An 18807-nucleotide genomic window follows, 5' to 3' on the forward strand; every position below is an offset into this window, starting at 1 on the left:
GACTTATCTTAAGGTTCTCAATGGGAGCCACTACTAAATAAATAAACTTCCTGCTCATGAAACCCATGCAGAAAGATATAATAATAATTTCATTTTCCTTGTTTACAAAAATCAATGTCACGGAGACCGAACCTAGTTACACTTTCTTCAACGATCCAGGCTCTGGATGGCTAGCCCCATGCTACCTCTACGTCAACCTACGCAAATCTGCGTCACAGTCTTTGGGCTCTGCGTCACCTCCTCCTTTGATCTCCTACTGGCTGGAACTTCGATCCTCTAGCCCTCCGGTCTCACACCCCAACTTCTGTCTCTGCAATTCGACTTTCCAGTTGAATCTCAGACTCCCTCTGAAGCTCTGCGTGGCACTGCGTTGCCTCTCTAAACCTCTCTCTGTCTTCTCTACCTTGCACTCCCTGAATCTAGAAAACTCTCCTCTGGTCTACTATCCCTGCCCCTCTCTCCCTGCTTCAATTTTACTAAGTCACTTCCGACAACTCATAGCTACTACTCAGGGAATCGACTTCCCAGATGCCTAAACTGGCAATCTGATACATATAAATACTAACAAGGAGATAGTGACAAAAATCACACACTGTCACCGACGATCCAAATTTGATCCAGGTGGCCACCTGATTCAGACTTATGAGCCCCATCAAAAATATTAATTATTTTAATAAAATACAATCTGGGTGGAATTTCACCACATGATTTCTAGGTCTTGGAGATCTCATGTGTTCTAGCCCCTCCACAAAATTTCGGAGCTAAAGCACATCTGATGCTACCCAAAAATCAACACTCTCTCTTAGTGAGGAATGTGCTCTAGCAATACTTTCCAGCAGAAGTATCACACTAATCCATGACGTCGGTCGTCTGCACTGCCGATGCTCGGCCTACTTCCCCTCATCCACTGCGCTGCTACAATCTGTATTGTTGCCCATGATATTGCCATTGTCACTACTACATATGTACTGTAGCTCCCTCTCAATATGCTACATCATGCTGCCCATAGCACTGCCACTACTAACTGCTGCACTGCAACTCAGTTGTTGAGAAGTAGGCAACTGGAAAGCCACCCAAAAGCTGACATGTTGGTCGGTCTGGATGCCCCGAGATGCTGAAGCTACCTTCACTGCTAATATGTGCTGACCCTCTGATGCTTCTACGTTGCAGTGTTGAAATTTCTAAGTTTACTTAGCTAGAAACCCTCCATGCACTTTATCTGATTTATCCCTACCTACTTGTTATTTTCCTTAACAAGTTATTTACAATGTAAATACTGAAAAATAAACACTAGTGCATGCTCAACATATTACAGATCAACAACTAAAAGAAACAGAAACAAACACACCATATGATACCATTATTTTTGGACTAATGTCCCCGGAAAAACCCAATGTGGGAAAACCGGTGCAGCTATTTGAGGGTTTTCTTATTAAGCAATATCATAGTACAATCTAGGTGCCGAAACTGGCCTACCAAACAGAGAATTTCCTTGGCAGTAATGCCTCTCAGTTTCTGACAAATCTCCTGGCTAAAACCCCGGATAATCCTTTTGGCAGCTACTCAGCACCAATTTGCCCCTGAAACCCTAGCGTCAACCTCTCTCTGGACTGCATCAGCCTCTCTGCCTCACGCTAGCCCTGCGTCACCCCAGATGGGTCTGCGTCAGCCTTAGGATGCCTGCGTCAACCCTCTGGCCCTTTGTGTCAGCAACACTGGCCTCTCTGAGGCTCTGCGCAGCTCTCGGCTGCCTCTGCGTGGCCCTGCGTGAGCCCTGGCTGGCTTTGCGTCACTCTCCCCGGCTATTGCGCTGCTCTCCCGACACTATCTCTTCCTCTCTGTCTCTCTGTACTCAAATTCCCCTCAGTTGCATCTCTCGATCACTAATCCTATCTCTCTTACCAAACCCTGCTCTAGAGAATAGAATGATTGATCACTCTGGTGTGTTCTCCAAGTGACCCTCAAGTCTCCTCATATACTTTTCTTGTTGACATATCAACGGTTGAGATTAAGTCCCTAATCAACGACTAAGATTAGATCTAGCTTGATCCATGTCTTTTGGACCATTCTAACACAGTTTCATATTAACTCCCATTAATATTTCATTTTCCCTAAGTTTAGACTTAGGGACTCCACTAAAAATATTAATTATTTTAATATCTCTTGAACAGTTTAGAATCTGCCCAAACCCTTTCTAGGTATTGGAGTTCTCATGTGTCCCAACCTCTCCACCAAATTTCGTGGCTAGAGCACATCTAATGCTACCCCAAATCAACATTCCCTCCTAGCGAAGATTGTGCTCTAGCAATACTCCTCACTTTGTATTACTCTAATCATCCAGCATCGGTACCTGTGCTGATGCTAGGCCTTCCTGCCCAACATCCTCTGCACTGTTGCATCCTATACTGTTATCCATGGTTCTGCCACTACCACTGCTGCATCTGTACGACAACTCCCTCCGCATCCGTGTTGTTGCTAGTCCTTTCTCCCAGCACTGCATCCGCACTGCACCTCCTCTCATCATGTTGCATTGTGCTGCCCATTGCTACACTACAACTCGGTTACTGAGAAGTAAGTAACTGATCTCCCAATCTGACCTCCCTATTGGGCTAGAGATGCCCACTAACGCTGAAGCTCCCTCTGCCGTTGACAAGTTCTCCCTCTCTGACCATTGTGCTACTGCAACAACTCCCTGCATCTCGCACCGTTGCACACCTCTCTATGCCATCCTGCACTGGTGCAACACTCCTGTGCCTCTCGCACTACTGCAGCCTGCTAGCCTCCCGTTGTCTTGGGACTCATGCACTGTAGCTCTCTCTGTAGCTTCATCCGCATCTGTCTCTACCCGACTCAACCAGTCCTGCTACTCCTCTTCGGGGCTCCCGTAGCAAGGTCTAATCCAAGAGGTTGGATACCTTGAGGATCCTGCCCCTCATCGCCTGTAGTCCGCTTGACTACAGCTCGATGTCTCCCCACTTTTGCTCAAGTGGTGAGTGTGCACTCATGGCACAGTCATCGTCTATCAAAACTTCCTTCACTGTCCCTGCTAGCGCTGCCTTAGTCTCGGAAGACTCTCCCTTACTCTTCTTCCTTGGACACTGGGTCGCATAATGACCCAGCTCCCCATAGTGGAAGCACTTGATCTTGGAGAGATATTTCTTCTTTCGCTTCTCCTGCTTTCCCTCAGATGTTAGGGCCACATCTTCCTCCTCCTGTTTGACTTTGATCACCTTGTTGCTGTTAGCCGTCTCCCACTGTCATCTGATATCTTCTTGGCGAAGAGCTGCCCACATCTCGTCCCAAGGTGGGAGAGTCCCTCTGCCCAGGATACTCTGGACAAATACCTCCCAATATTCTGAGACAGGATTCAAAGTTGTCCTCACCATCTGCCCCTGATCTTGGATCTCATTCAGTCCTCCAAGGAAGGTGTCAATCAATTCTCCTTTCTTCATCTGATACGACCTCAACTGATTCTCAAGGAGCATTCTTCTCTACGCAATAGTATGATGGTACAGCTTCTTGAGAGCCTCCCACATCTCAAATGTCGTTTCCTTCTCGGCTATGTGTGGTACTACATAATCCTTGACCCCATCAAGGATAATGATCTTGGCCCTTGCCATCGCCTCCTCGTACATGTCATTATCATTGGGGTCAACTGGGATAGCTATTACCTTCAAGGCAAAGTTTTTGACACGATTCTTGTCAAGTACGGATAAGATTTTGGCCTTCCGGACTGTGAAGTTAGACGCTCCGTCCAGTCTATCTTGGTCTCTTACTCCGTGTAGTGCCATGATGCTCCTCTACTTCCCTCCTAGAAGTTCTCTGTTTGACTCCTTTAAGTCTCTACTTCACGTCTGGAAGTTCTCTTGTGGACTCCCTCTGAGTCCTGATTTCCCTCCTGGAAATCCTTCTGCCGCTGTCAAGATGTCCCCTACTCTGATCGTCTTGTGCAACCGCACCACTGATCCAGGTTCCTTGGCTAGAAACCCTCGGTAGCAACTCTGCTGGCCTTTCTCTGTCAGGTACTGTTCTAACTACAGTACCTCACCAGCTCCACTTTGCAATATTCCCGAAGCCTTCTAAACCCTAGGAACTTGAAGGTGAGAGCTCCTAGGCTCAACGCAATCCCGACACCAGCAATCCGGCCTCCTCAGCGAACTGCGTCAGCTCTCCCAGCGATTGCGTGGCTCTGCATGAGGCTCCTTTTTCCTTCCTTAGCCTTTGCGCTGCCTCTTCCTGGCTCACCCTTGATAACGCAAGCACTGCGTCACCCTTCCTTGTTGTTGCTCTGCTAGAAATAGATTCTGTCACCTCAGGAGCGCTGTTTTCTGCTGCTATTGCTGCGTTCGGCTGATGTCCTTTAGTCCTCCTATGATCTGAAATCACCCTCTGATACCATGTTGAAGTTTCTAAGTTTACTTAGTTAGAAACCATCCATGCACTTTATCTGATTTATTCCTACCTACTTGTTATTTTCCTTAACAAGTTATTTAAAATGTAAATACTAAAAGTAAACACTAGTGCATGCTCAACATATTACAGATCAACAACTAAAAGAAACAAAAACAAACACACCATATGACACCATTATTTTTGGACTAATGTCCCCGGAAAAACCCAATGTAGGAAAATCAGTGTAGCTATCTGAGGGTTTTCTTATTAAGCAATATTAGAGTACAATTTGGGTGCCGAAACTGGCCTACCCAATAGAGAATTTCCTTGGCAGTAATACCTCTCAGTTTCTAACAAATCTCCTGGTTGAAACCCCGGATAATCTTTCCGGTAGCTACTCAGCACCAATCTGCCCCATAAACCCCAGCATCAGCCTCTCTCTAGACTGCGTCAGCGCCTCTCTGCCTCACGTTGGCCCTACATCACCCTAGATGGGTCTGCGTCAGCCTTAGGAGGCCCTGCGTTAGCCCTCTGGCCCTCTGTGTCAGCAACGTTGGCCTATCTGAGGCTCTGTGCAGCTCCCAGCTATCTCTGCGTGGCCCTGCGTGAGCCCTGGCTAGCTCTGCGTCATTCTCACTGACTATTGTGCTACTCTCTCGACAATATCTCTGCCTCTCTATCTCTCTGTACTCAAATTCCCTTCAACTGCATCTCCCGATCACTAATTCTATCTATCTGTCGAAGAGTATCCCACATCTCCTCCAAACTGGGGAGAGAAGACCTGCCAAAGATGCTCTGGGAGAAAAGTTTCCCTGCCTTCAGTGACTGCATTCAGGGTAGTCCTAACCATGAATTTAGGATCTGGTGTAAACCCTACGGAAGTTAATTGGTCTCGAATCCCTTGCAACCTCAGAAGGAAGGGACATATTTCTTCTCCCTTCTGCATCTAATATTGTCTCAGTTGGCTCTCAAGCAACATCTTCCAAAGTGGTCAAGGCCTCCCACATTTCCCTTGTTATGTCCTTCTCAGCAATATGTGGGATCATATGATCCTTGACCCCGTTCAAGATCATGCACTTCGCTTTTGCCTAAGTCTCCTCGTGCTTCTTGAGAGGATCAACATCAACCAGAACAACAACCGTCTTCAGGCATCATCCTTGATGCAATTTTTGTCCAAGACTGCCAGGATCCTGGCCTTCCAGATGACAAAGTTGGATGCTCCATCCAATCTATCCTGATCCCTTAGTCCATTAACTGCCATCTTTGCTCAAATGAGTGTCGAACAAGTTCTCTTCTCCCTCTTTCGTTGTTGCCCCAGCAAAACTCGGATATGGATTTCTTTGGCGCTAGAAATCCTCTAAGGAACAAGCTCCCTTTGAAATTTGATTTCCTTCATGGAAATCCTTTTGCCAACAACTGTTGAACCACCCCTATCTGATCTTGTGATATTCCTAATTAGCCATAGCTAATTGGAATATTCGATTTTGCTCAAATTTTTCTTTCTATAGTTATTTATAAATAAAAAGGTGAGGAAGGGGGACATAACTCACTTTTAGAATAAAAGTCACTTCCTAGTAGGCAGTAGCACAACGTTGTGACTTAAAGGGGAGCCAAGGGGGCCAAAGGGGGACGCAAATATGGAGCCCACGCAGACACATGGAGGGACTTCGCAGAAGGGAAGAAACACGTGGCAAGAGGGGAATTACGATGGAGAAGGTGAGCCTTGGGATTGATAGAGGCAAAGGCTATAAAGAAAAGAGAAGCCCCCTCATTTTGATCATTCAGTTATGAGCATTTGTGATAGTCATTTCATCTTAGAGCACGCTAGCTATTTAGCTAGTCTGCAGCACTGTTTAGTGCATTGAGTGTCTCCGTTCGGAGATCTCACCCTTAGCCCCGGGGGACTTCAAGTGCTTACTCGGGAAAGGTATTTCCATTGGAATTTCAACAGTAGTTTCATCAACATTTCAGCAGCAGTTCCATCCACGTTTTGAGGACTGCGCAACACTGAGAGGGGTGACGCAGTTCTTTCTGACAAGAGCTCTGGGTGAGGATTTGCAGTTGGATTTGTGCCGAGAGATAGAGTAGGGGAATCAGCCCTTGCATATTGGAGAGCTTTGGTAGAGGTTTCAGGCAAATTCCTGGAGGGTTTCATTCAGTGGCAGCGTAGAGCATTGAGGGACTGCACAGAACCCCAAGGGAGTGATTTTCGAGGGTCGACCATTTCAGAAAAGCTCTATGGGTTTCTTGAGTAGAGTCTGATTCCAGAGTTTCAGCTTTTACTGAGGAGGGGAGCAACCCCAAATCCTCATTTGATTTCTAGCAACAGCAGCAGCACTGCAGTTCTCCAACAGCTAAGACGCAGTTCAGAGAGAGGCCATTCCTTGCTATTCTGAGTGTATTTCTTCACTTGCCTTGTGCAAGTCGAGGTGCCATCTTTCTGATCACCTCCTATACTCATTCTATTACTCAGTATAATAAAATGGCTTAGCATTTCTCTCTGCATTTCTTGGGTATCTGCTTATGGTTATATTGTGATATGTTGCACCATTGTTATTTTTATCTCTTTGAGCATTATCGGCTATTATACCACTTGTGTGTTTTCTCTTATACTCTTAGACAGAGTCTGGAAAGGGCCAGGTAGCCTCCAGATCTCGTCCTCTTTTCAGAGGCGACATATCTGGTAAATGCCCTCCCAGTCCATCTCTGGTTGGAGTTTGCTTGTGTTTGAGGAATATTCCTGATAAGGGATATTACAGTGGTATCAGAGCATAGATTTGGCTCAGCCTGTGGAGCTAACAATCTATGACAGCGGGGGAAAAACCCTACATCTGTTACAAAGGTCAGAGATACAGAGACACTAGGCATAGGTTGGAGAACACTTAAAGAGAGGGAGACTGTGTTCCGGTGGTAGACGCAGAACAGAGGCAGCCTGTGGTGGATGCAGAGCAGAAGGATCCGATGGCAGATGATGACGGGAAGAGATTTGCGGATATGCTCCTCAAATCAGTGCAGGATCTGTCGTGGCAGATTGAGGTGATGGGGCAGAGATTCACGGCAGTAGAGGCCAGACAACGTGAGAGCCCACGGGTTTTCTAGGGGGTGAGGGATCAGGCGCATCCCACCATTTGCCAAAGCATCGTGATACTGCGCAGCAGGTGGCCCCACATGCCCCTACACGCTCTACCATGCCCACCTTCTTAGGAGCCGACACGGGGGCAATAACCCAGCAGGAGGCAGAGCCTGAACATATGGGCGATTATTTTGCAGAGTACCAGGCATATGGGCAGGAGTTCAGGGAAGCCCTCTCATTCAGAAATTTTGTTCAGCTCTAGCAGGATAATAGACCCCGCGACCATCACAGAGAGTACCGACGTTACCATGATGGTGACACCCACCGTGCAGCGAGTAGATTCCACTTGCCTACGTTTGATGGTTCATCAAACAATTCGGCAAAGTCTTGGGTGGAGACGCTGGATATTTATTTCCAGCTTAACCAGATGTCGGAGATAGAGGCCATCAAGGTGGCAACATTACATTTGGATGGTGAGGCTCAGGATTGGTGGTTTCATGGGATGGTTACACTCGAGCACTCCACAGTGACGACATATGCTAAGTTTACCAGGAGATTGATGGAGCGATTTGATCGGAGGGATCCAGAACAGCATTTTGTTGAACTGACGAGGCTCAAACAGACAAGGAGCCCAGAGACCTACATTGCAGATTTCTTGAGGGTCTCCGTGATGGTGCCAGACCTATCCATGGCGCGGAGGGTCTATATGTATGTTGAGGGGTTAACAGAGCCACTTCGGGGTTTAGTCCGATCCACTAGACCAGCCACACTCCAGGACGCTATCAGCAGGACCCGGGACTTACAGGATGTCTTACCCAGGACCCGGACACCTTACCCCCAGAGACAGACTTTTCAGTCTAAGGGGAAGGATGTGAGGATTCCACCCCCAAAAGGGAATCCAGGACGAGTACAGCTTGATGACGATGCCAGGAGGGCGCTGAAGAAGAAGCGGTTGTGCTTCACCTATCAGGAACCATGGGCACCAGGACATAGATGTGCTGCTGGCAAAGAACACTTTATTGAGGTCTTCTCTGAGAGCAGTTGAGAAGAGGATGATGTGGAGGCAGGAGATAGCCATGCCGTACAGGGACCTTTGCCACCTCCACTGCCAGCAACAGGTGGTGCATCTTTTGCACCCACCAGAGGGGCCCTTGAAGCATTGTGAGGAGTTCCCAAGTATCTGACACTACGCGTACAGGGAACAGTACGTGGCCAGCGAGTATCAGTTTTGGTTGACAGTGGGGCAACCCACAACTTCATCAATGCACAGATGGTTGAGCGGAGAGGTATACAGACATAGAGCTTCGATGGGTTTTCAGTCTTAGTCCCAGAAGATCAAACCATGATGTGTGCTCGTTATGTTCCAGAGCTTTCAGTGACGATGGCACCTACACATTGACTGACCACTTTTCCGTGGTCGATATTCCGGACACCAACATGATACTGGGTGTTCAGTGGCTTATCACTCTAGGGAAGATCACGACGGATTGGAAGACCCTAGAGATGGAGTGGGATGATGAGAAGATACGGGGACAACACACATATCCGCCTCACACTGTTTCGGCTCATCGGATGGAGGCAGTCTTCTGGAAGGGAGACATAGAGTGGGCAGTAGAGCTGCATGCATCAGAGGCAGGGACTACAAGGCAGACGATACATCCAGAGATACAGTCCATCCTTGACTGGTATGCCATAGTGTTTGGAGAGATTCCACCCGGACAGCCACCGGATCGGGGGTTTGAGCACACCATCGAGCTTGAACAGGGCATACAAGCAGTGATTACCACCCCCTATAGGCACCCCAAGTCCTATCGGGATGAGATTGAGCAGGCTATCTAGGAGTTGTTAGTTCTTGGGCACATTCGATCGAGCACGAGTCCTTTTGCTTCTTCCATGTTGTTGGTGAAGAAGAAGGACGATACATTGAGGATGTGCATTGACTATAGGGTCCTGAACAAGAAGACCCTGAAGAACAGATACCCCATACCTAGGATCGATGAGTTGATGGACGGGTTGAGAGGAGCACGGTTCTTCTCAAAAATTGATTTGAGATCTGGGTACCATCAGATCTGCGTGAGGGAGCAGGACATTCCCAAGACCGCCTTCATGTGTCACTATGGGCACTTTGAGTTCTTGGTGATGCCCTTTGGGCTAACCAATGCCTCCGCTACATTTCAGTCCTGCATGAATCACATCTTCCGCAGTCACTTGATGAAGTTTGTGTTGGTATTCTTTGATGATATTCTTATTTACAGCAGGACTTGGGAGAAGCATCTCCAACACATTGAAATAGTATTGCATATTTTACAGGAGCAGCAGTTCTATGCCAAACTCTCCAAGTGTGAGTTTGGGTTGACGGGGATGTATCTGGGACACATCATAGGGGTGGACGGAGTGAGAGTCCACGAGGAGAAGATCGGGGCCATCAGAGAATGGCCAAAGCCGAGAAACGTGACAGAACTCCCGGGGTTCATTGGCATTTGTACTTACTACTGGAAGTTCGTCAAGAGTTTTTCTCAGCTTGCTGCACCCCTGACAGATTTGACGAGGAAAGGGGCTTTCAGTTGGTCGGATACAGCGCAACGAGCCTTTGACAGGCTCAAGGAGGTTATGAGTAGCTGCCCAGTGCTTGCATTGCCAGAGTTCACGTAGCCATTCGTTTTGAAGTGTGACGCGTTGGGAGAGGGGATCAGCGCAGTATTGATGCAGGGAGGTCACCCTATAGCCTATGAGAGCCGGAAGCTCCTTTTGCATGAGAGGTTGTATTCTATATACGATAAGGAGATGTTGGCCATCATGCATGCATTGGTCAAGTTCCGGTAGTATGTGGTAGGTAACAGGTTCAGGGTGAGAACTGATCACAATAGCCTCAGATTCTTCTTAGAGCAGAAACAACTACAAGAAAGGTAGCAGAAGTGGATTAGTAAGATCCAAGCCTATGACTTTGACATTGAGTATGTCAAGGGTAAGAATAACGTGGTAGCAGATGCCCTTTCACGTAGATCAGCCACGTTGTCTATTATGAGCTTGGATACAGGCTGGAGGGCTCGACTCTTAGTAGAGTACTCCAAGGACAGGTTTGCATGTGAGGTTCTGGATGGGCAGGTGGCAGATGACAGGTACAGGGTGGTCAATGAGATCATCTACTACAAGGACCGGATCTTCTTGACTGAGGGGTCTCAGCTCAAGAAGAAGATACTACAGGCATCACATGATTCACCATTGGCAGGCCATCAGGGGTTTACCAAAACCTACAGGGCCATTAGAGAGAGGTTCTCATGGAAGGGCCTCAAGGAGGACGTACTCCAGCATATCCGGGAGTGCGATGTTTGCCAGAGGAACAAGGGAGAGATGAGCCATCCCGCGGGATTATTGCAGCCTCTTCCCATTCTGGAGGGGAAGTGGGAGAGTATTTCGATGGACTTCATCACAGGGTTACCCATGGTACAGGGCAAAGATTGTATCTTTGTCGTCGTTGATCGACTAACGAAGTACGCACATTTTTTTGACATATCCGCACATTATACAGCAGCACAGGTGGCCGAGTTGTTCTTCAAAGAGATCTTCAGGCTACATGGTCTTCCCAAGACCATCGTCAGTGATAGGGACAATCGTTTCATGGGCGGGTTTTGGCAGGAGTTTTCCGGTTGGTGGGGACAGAGTTGACACCGAGTACCAGTTATCACCCACAGACGGACGGACAGACAAAGATAGTTAACAAGTGGCTAGAGGGCTACTTGCGTAACTATGTCAGTGGGCAGCAACGAGCATGGCTGAAGTGGTTGCATCTGCGGGAGTACTGCTACAACACTTCTCATCACATGTCCATTGGTATGTCACCATTCTATGCCTTATATGGGTATCATCCTTTATCTTTTGCTGACGTGATGTTTGGTGATAGCAAGGCTCCTAGAGCCAAGATTTGGATCCAAGAGAGTCAGGATATCCTCCGAGCTCTCAAGGATAACATGGCTACAGTGCAAAACCAACAGAAGTTGTATGTCGATAGGGGTCGGGTGGAGAGACAGTTTGAGGTAGGGGACGTGGTCTACCTACGATTACAGCCATACTGACAGTCGTCACTGAAACAGAAGGGTGCTGAGAAGCTCAAGCCCCGCTTTTATGGGCCATACAGGGTGATACGCAGGATTGGACAGGTTGCATATGATTTGGAGTTTCCTCAAGGCAGCAATATTCATAACGTTTTTCATGTATCATGACTGAAGAAGGCATTGGGGCAGCAGGTGACAGTGACAGATGAGCTACCACTCATGGATGATAAGGGGCATTTGGTGTTGCAGCCGGAGGCTATCATTGATACCAGGGAGAGGCAGCTACGGAGCAGGACGATCTTGGAATTCTTGGTGAGGTGGAAGAATTTTCCGGATGAGGATGCCACCTGGGAGAGTGAGAAAATCTGGCAGCATCCATCACTTCAGTTGCTTGAGGACAAGCAACATTTTGTCGGGGGAGACTGTAATATTCCTAATTAGCCATGGCTAATTGGAATATTTGATTTTGCTCAAATTTTGCTTTCTATAGTTATTTATAAATAAAAAGGTGAGGAAGGGGGACATAACTCACTTTTAGAATAAAAGTCACTTCCTAGTAGCACAACTTTGTGACTTAAAGGGGAGCCAAGGGGGCCAAATGGGGACGCAGAGATGAAGTCCACGCAGACACATGGAGGGACTGCGCAGAAAGGAAGAAACACGTGGAAAGAGGCGAATTTCGTTGGAGAAGGTGAGTCTTGGGATTGAGAGAGGCAAAGGCTATAAAGAAGAGAGAAGCCCCCTCATTTTGATCATTCAGCTATGATCATTTGTGATAGTCATTTTGACTTAGAGAACGCTGGCTATTTAGCTAGTCTGCAGCACTGTTTAGTGCATTGAGTGTCTCCGTTCGGAGATCTCACCCTTAGCCCTGGGGGACTTCGAGTGCCTGCTCGGGCAAGGTATTTCCATTGGCATTTCAGTAGTAGTTTCATCAACATTTCAGCAGCAGTTTCATCAGCGTTTTGAGGATTGCGCGACACTAAGAGGGGTGACGCAGTTCTTTCTGACGGGAGTTCTAGGTGAGGGTTTGCAGTTGGATTTGTGCTGAGAGATAGAGCAGGGGAATCAGCCCTTGGATATTGGAGAGCTTTGGCAGAGGTTTTAGGCAGATTTCTGGAGGGTTTCATTTAGTGGCAACGAAGAGCATTGAGGGACTGCGCAGAACCCCAAGGGGGTGATTTTCGAGGGTCGGCCATTTCAGAAAATCTCTCTGGGTTTTTCTAGGTTTCTTGAGTAAAGTCCGATTCTAGAGTTTCAACTTTTTCTGAGGGGAGCAGCCCCAAATCCTCATTTGATTTCTAGCAGCACGAGAGTTCTCCAACCGCTGGGACGCAGTTGATAGAGGGGCCATTCCTTGCTATTCTGAGTGTATTTCTTCACTTGCCTTGTGCAAGTCGAGGTGCCATCTTTCTGATCACCTCCTGTACTCATTCTATTACTCAGTGTAATAAAATGGCTTAGCATTTCTCTCTGCATTTCTTGGGTATCTGCTTATGGTTATATTGTGATATGTTGCACCATTGTTATTTTTATCTATTTGAGCATTATCAGCTATTATACCACTTGTGTGTTTTCTCCTATACTCTTAGACAGAGTCTAGAAAGGGTCAGGTCCTCCGGATCTCGTCCTCTTTTCAGAGGCGACATATATGGTAAATTCCCTCCCAGTCCATCTCTGGTTGGAGTTTGCTTGTGTTGGAGGAATATTCCTAATAAGGGATATTACAGATCTTTATTTGTTGTTGCTCAGCACTAGATCTAGATTTATTGGAAAGAGATCTTCTGAGGAACTAATTCCCTCTACTTTACTTCAACCCCACTAGGTATTGTTTTGCACCAACAAAATCAACACCCCACCAGCAACTCCAAATGAAGTCTGCGTTGCACCTCTAGCCCTGGAAACCAAAAAAATGAGACTCAACAGTCTCTGTGTTGGCCCAACAATCACTGCGCTTCTCTCTGCAGCTACAACGTCACACGAACAAGCTGACGCAGGCTCTATGTGAGCCTCCCTTGGTGACTGTGTCACCCCTCCTCTGCTCTCTCGGCTAAAAACTGTGTTGTTTCTCGAGACGGAGGTCTTCAACACAGATTCTCCTTTGTCCTTTCACTAATGCCTTCGGTCCACCTTGATTTGCAATCACTCTAATACCATGTGAAAAATTCTAAATATAATAAACCAGAAATCCTACTACAATAAACTGATTTACATTACCTACTTATTTTCTTCATAACAAGTTATTTTCAGAAAATATGAATGTAAATACACTACAGCCTACACCACTATACAGATCAAGAACTAAAAAATAAATGAGACATCATGCAAAGGACACTTATCTTTGGACTAAACGTCCCCAGAAAATCCCAATGCGGGAAAACTAGTGCAGTAGCTTTGAGCGTTTTCTATTATGAAGCATGTTAGCGCTTGAAATTTCGCCTCAGGCTGAGAAAGGTAAACCTCAAGGCTACATCAAACCATTTAGCCTCGTAGCTAGCCCTACGGGGCAGGAGAAGGCTCTCTCCGGTCAATCTCAGCAGATCTTCAATGGGATGAGATGACCAACAAGGTAACACTGATATTAGGCTAGTAAACTGATTTAAAAGGTTGATTTGGGGTTTTTTGGGTTTTTGGTGGCAATTTGAGGAATTGCAATTTTGGGTGCGGGGATTTGACACAGTTTCTGCAGGGGGTTCCTTGGGGCGAGGTAGGAAACAATATTGATGCCTTAAATTGAGATGGATGATCAGGAATGAAAGATGAGGAGCTAAAGAGAGCAAACAATGACTTTGAATTCCCTTTAGACAGTAGAAAACATTGAAATTAAACAAATTTAAAAGCAGAGCATGGCAAGCATGAATTCTTACTTTAACACTTCATTTGTTTAATATGCAGAAGGAAAGAAAGGAGATGAATCACATAAACACACTTACAAGAAAATTAAGAAACACACCATCAACACATGAATCCACAAGAATCCCAAAGAGGATTGCAAAACCCTGGTCTTCCTTAGCCAAAAATTTCAGAGATACAGTGAAATAATACAATGATAGCTTCTCCCTCAAGAGTCCAACCATGAAAATGAGCAAGAAAGTACATAATATAGATGATCTAACCTCTTTCCCTGCCTCCATGGGTCGAGCTCACTATCTTAGGAGCTGTATCAACCACTTCTAAACTAAGCACTAAAAACTAGGCAGTTAAAACAACTTGCCTCTATAAACTTGGAAACCAATTCATACATTACATATTTACCCATTACATGAATGAATCTTCTAGAAGTGTTAAACAAAAGTAAAAGTGTCTTAGAGTTACAAAAATTACATCAAAGATAATCATCTTCAACCCCAAAAAGTCAAACTGAGTCAGATCTGCGTTTTCTGGGCTGTACAGTGCAATCTGGAAAAAATCTGCCTGACAGGTCGTGCCCCCCTACCTGACGGGTCGCGCCCCTTTGGAGCTCTGTTTGGGGTACTTGCAGGTGGCCAAATTGAGCAAAAGTGGGCTTGTTTGGAAAGGTCTGTGAGTCTACTTTCCAACCCAACTAGAATTTTTGAATTTGGAGTTCATTTGCCCTGTCAAAAACCAATTCTCCCAAGACAGCTTTCTGCACTTCAAAAAAGTGGCAGAAAGTCAAATTTTGCATGTATTTTTACCTTTTGGAGGCCCAAAACTCCATAAAAACTCAAGTCCATCCATGGGCATATGTAAATTTGCATAACAAATCAGGAAATGCTGAGTTTTTGTGAAAAGAAGTTGCCATGACAAAGGGTCTCACGGGGGGTGAGACCCGTTAAAGAGCCAAAACCTGTAAATTACCAAAAAATGCCAAAATTACCCAAAATTCTCAAAAAATTTTGGGATTTGAGCTGTGGCTAGGCTATTGAGTGCCATGATCTTTGAGTGAAGCCTTAGCCAAGACAGGGAGTGGATTGGTCTTCTTTTTCCCTTTTAGGGCCTCGGACAACCGCCTTTGAAACATCTTCATTTTAGCCTTGCACACATGCATTCTTGCCCAGTAATGGTTTTTCATGTTCCTCAACAACTTTTTATCTTGGTTGGCCTTAGCCAACAACCTCTCCAAGTGTGCGTTCTCTTGGATAAGCATAGACTCTCGGTCAGCAGGCAATGGGTCACCGGGTCTTCTACGGTTTAAGGTTCGGTCACTACGAATCCTCCATAGCTCATCAAGTGCTTTCTCCTCCTCCAATTGTTTGTTGCGCTACTCCAGGTAAGTGATGGTCCATTGGGCACCCTCAAATCTCCTCTGCAAAGCATCATTTTCAGCTCTGAGATGCTGAATGATCTCCTTTGCCTCTTGGCTAGGAGAACTGGTCTCAAGATCAACAAACTCAACATCGGGAACTCCTGATGGACCCTCATCAAGCATTGGCTCTTTGCCCCTCTCTGGTACCCGTGCTAGTGAAGAAAGCGAGGCCCCTTCCACCTGATGTGGAGATAACACTCGCTGAGCTGAAGATGAAGGCGAGACCCCTTCCACCTGCTGTGGAGATAGTACTCGCCGAGCTGCTGCAAACAAGGCCCTCTGGCCTCTCTGATAATTGAGCTGAGATGAGGAACTAACATGTCTAGTGACAGGGATGTGATGCCGGTGTGATGGTCCTCCCTCCTCATGAACAACCTCAGGATGTGGCTGTGATGGCGTTGTGAAAAACTCACGAGAGATGAACTCCTCCCATGAGATGCCCTGCTGAGTCAACTGATGCAATACTACTAGCTGAGTCAAACCATAATGATGAAGGCTCCTGTACTGCTGTGCCGGGGTCTTCCTCTGCAACATGGGCACCATCCTCTGAATGTTCCGAAAGAAGAAAACAGGGATGTTCATCATCCTCACTCGGGTGAAGTGCATCAAAAGGCGAATGTGATATGAGTACACCTGTGAAAATCTGCCCTCACAGGTAAAACAGTGCATAATAAGCCTCATGATGGGAGCATACTCGCTCCGGAGAAACCTGAATGGAAAAACACCCGCCAAATGTCTTATGAATGGTGGCCGGACATAAGGCTCAAAGTGAACAATATCTAGCATCTTGCGCTTATTCCACACCTCACCAACATTAGGTATCCCTGTAGCATGTGAGATCACCTCGGGTGTCAATGTAAAGTTCACCCCTGCAAGATTGACATGTCCATCATGGAGGTGTAACACAAAAAGGCGGGCCAACTCTCTGTGGTGCTGAATCCGAGAAATCCTCTCACAGAACTCATAACAAGACATGTACTGAAAACAAGTGACTGCCATAGGACAGTCCTGTAACTTTGCTAAAGAAGTGGGCTCCTCTCGCTTATGATGTCCACCCTTACCACCCTTACGAGGCCTCCTCTGTACCTCAACCTCTGCAGATGATGAATGGTCATCACTTTGCTCGTAAGTTTCGGTTTCTGACATAGTTTAGGAGCAAAGTGGACAAACTGTACTTGCTGTCTCTACCTGTAAAAAGTGTTGAATTCTATGCTGTTTCAAGGGGAAAAAGAGATGAGGGAAATGTTAGGGGAGGGACCTTTTTACAAGGAATTGGGAATATATAAATATGACAGGGAATTTTTAAGGAAAATGTTGCAAACCATTATGCATATAGGAGTACATATTTAAAATCAGGGATATTAGGAAATCATTTGCAAAAATCACTGCATATGGGAAAAATATGTATGAAAGTGAACATATGGGGATATTAAAACATGCAGCATTAATAGGGGAAGATAGGGAAACATATGCACAAAACTGCTGACATATTCACCAACATTTTCCATTGTTTACACATGCATATGGTAGAGGGAGATTAGGATTTTGAATGCTTTGGGAGAGGGGTAGGGTTTACACTTTTAGTTATTAGGGAGAAGGGAGGGTTTGCATTTAATTTATAAATAGCATGGGAGAAAAATAGACATACATACAAGTGTGAGTGGAAAGGGGAAGGAGGGAAACAATTACAAAGGGAAAACACCTTGAAACAACACAAACCCTAGCACATTTTACCCATTAACATTGCAGTCATATGAAGAGGTTTCACTTGTACAATTTCAATCATTAAAAAATGTTTTATGATATCCACCAATCATAACCACACCCATTTCAAGTTTAGAACACCTACCTCAAACAAATTTGTGGCTTGGAGAGCGTTTGAGCAAATTTAAAATTGTTTTGCAGGGAGACAGCTCGACGGGTCGCACACCACGCCCAACGGGTCGCGCACCTCTGACGGGTCGCGCCCGTTGTATTTTCACACTGTGGAAGACCCTCTGACAGGTCGCGCACCAGTCCAATGCCCGAACTCGCTCTCTATTCGCTCATTTCTCTCAATCACTCTCTCAAACCTCTCTTGCAAGCGTCTAGGATGCACAATGAGAGTGATAGGAGGGAATTTCGGGTTTTATAAGTTTCATTTGAAAAAATTTCATTCACAAACCCACTTTCTAATGTTTTCTCTTTGACACTTTATAACACTGACTTTTTGGTTTCTTTTGTCCTGAATTTGACTCATTGAGTGCTTTGACTTTATTCTTTTTGCAGGTAGATCATCTGAGGGATCTTGGCAAGGGGACCAGGGTTGCATTTTGTTCGCTGAAGACTTTTGAAATTTCATCACTTATCTACAAACTTGGAAAATGACTTTGGCTTTAAAAACAGAGTTTTTAAATCCAAGGTGAAGATTAACTGTACCAGATAAGAAATCTTGAAGAAACACTTTTACAATCATCCCTCTGGCTTGCTGAATACTCATTGACTTTTTAGACACATGACCCTGTAAACATATTTGACCAAAACCCTAGACCTAGGAAATTGACCTCAAGACAAGATAAGACAAGCTTGAAAGAGCTTAATGACTGAAATGACCTGAACCAGCAATGCCAAGAGGGGTACAACACACCAGCTCCTCCATCAGGGTTATGGCATGCCTAACGGGATGCAAAAATTGACACTGATGAGACACCTACATATGCAAATGCAAAGAGTTTTGATCGCTGATGGAGGGCTTAAGACCAACTCTAACATTGGCTCCAATGGGGATGGTAGCTCCTTGGAGGTACCAAGAACCTTAGACCTCTGGGAGAGCAGACCAGTGCTTTATTCATTGGGCAATGGAGTCAACTTATACACATGTGACCAAATTTGAAACAACTTTAATTGACTTGGACAAGTGACTGAAGTCCTAGACTAAATTTGATACTAACTATCTCACTCTATGCAGAAAATAAACTGACTGAAATAACTCTAAAAACTCATACCAACTAATCACCATTTTCAGAATTATAGCCTTCACCGCG

The sequence above is a fragment of the Pinus tabuliformis genome, chromosome 6 (genome assembly GCF_031772625.1).
Source record: "Pinus tabuliformis cultivar Carrire ecotype Pingquan chromosome 6, CPIR1, whole genome shotgun sequence".
Classification (NCBI taxonomy): Eukaryota; Viridiplantae; Streptophyta; class Pinopsida; order Pinales; family Pinaceae; genus Pinus; species Pinus tabuliformis.